We start from the raw sequence: 1,833 nt of genomic DNA on the forward strand, positions 1-1,833 counted from the left end.
CTCTCTCCCTCTCTGTGCCATGTCTCTCTCCCTCTCTCTGTCCATGTCTCTCTCCCTCTCTCTGTCCATGTCTCTCTCGCTCTCTCTCTGTATCCATGTCTCTCTCCCTCTCTCTCTCTGTCCATGTCTCTCTCTCTGTATCCATGTCTCTCTCTCTCTGTGTCCATGTCTCTCTCTCTCTCGCCCATCTCCCAGCTCAGAGAGAGTGGCAGTCTAAGTCATATTTCTCAGGAAGCCTATGTCATGTTTTTACTGATTATATTCCCTTTGAGGCCCAAGGGAGTTTCCTAGTTCCTCTCTTTCACACTCCTCAGAGTGTACAGACTGTTTCTCTAGGTGTGTGTGTGAGGTACTGCTCTCTCTTCTGCTTTTTACACTGACCGTCCTCATAGAGACCAGTGGAGTGTGACCAAGCGGATGGACAGAGCGAGTGAAGGGAGATGTAGATGGCAGGGAGGAGAGAGAGGAGAGATAGCTATTTATGTGTCTGATTTATGGGAGAGTGAGTGTGTGTGTGTGTGAGAGAGAGAGAGAGAGAGAGAGAGAGAGGGGGGGGAGAGAGAGAGAGAAGGGGAGAGAGAGAGGGAGAGGGGGAGAGAGAGAGAGAGAGAGAGAGAGAGAGAGAGAGAATGGGGGGGAGAGAGAGAGAGGGGGGGGGGGAGAGAGAGAGAGAGAGGGAGAGAGAGAGAGAGAGAGAGAGAGAGAGAGAGAGAGAGAGAGAGAGAGAGAGAGAGAATGGGGGGGAGAGAGAGAGAGGGGGGGGAGAGAGAGAGAGAGAGGGGGAGAGAGAGAGAGAGAGAGAGAGAGAGAGAGAGAGAGAGAGAGAGAGAGAGAGAGAGAGAGAGAGAATGGGGGGGATTGCGAGACTAGGGTAAGAGTTAGCAGCAGTAACGGACATCAGGGGAGTGCTCTGTTGAGGGAGCTGTGAGTTCTCTTATGGGTTGGGATTTGCACCGTCACTACACCATCTAAACTCTCCTCGAAGCCTGATATCCTGTTCTGTCTTGAGGTTCGGTTCAAATTCCGGTTCCTACAGGACCTAGGGACCTAGATATATAGCTGAGCTAAAGCCCGGACGTGTCTTTCACACACCCTCTCTGTCTCTGTCTCTTTCTCCCTAACAGCAAAGCCAGGCCCCAGAGTTATATATGCAAATACATAGATACATTTATATTTATATATATAGGTAGATGGGTAGATTGAGTTGAATATAATGATTTGCACAGTCTTAGAGGAAAGATGGAACTTTTCTGACCACAACGGTCCTCACCCTCACCACACGTACCCAACTCTTCCTTATGTTACCTATACAGCATACAGCGCAGGCTGCTCATTCAACTCCAACGGCCACCCTGCAAACCTTTAAAAGTGTCAAAAGAAAACCTAAAAAACTAAATGTGTATTCATGATAATCCAAAATGTGGTTACACAGTGTGTTTGATAAAAAAAAAAAAAAGTACTGTTCTACTTTACTTCATATCTTTTCCTCTGACAAAGTTTTGACCATTTTTGTCTTGTTTTACCTGTTTCGCAGCCTGTTTATAACGTGTGCGTGTGTTTGATTCTGACTTCGCGATGTGGAACCTCACTGTACGTGTCTTTTTTATCAGCAGTTCGTGTATTCGCTTTCAAGTGTTATCGCTCAGCTTACCAAGACTGTGTTTCTGTCAAGAAGTATGATGCCAAGCGCTTTCCTAACAGTATAAACAAAATCCACACACACGGTTAGAACACAATCCGTTTAGTCACTTCCTTGAACTTTGACTTTCAAGCTTTTTCCTTTTCAATCTCCCTATATCTTTCCTCGTAGATATGTTTTTTCTTGCCGGTTGT

The sequence above is a fragment of the Hypomesus nipponensis genome, chromosome 7, assembly GCF_054491055.1.
Source record: "Hypomesus nipponensis isolate SF chromosome 7, ASM5449105v1, whole genome shotgun sequence".
Lineage (NCBI taxonomy): Eukaryota > Metazoa > Chordata > Actinopteri > Osmeriformes > Osmeridae > Hypomesus > Hypomesus nipponensis.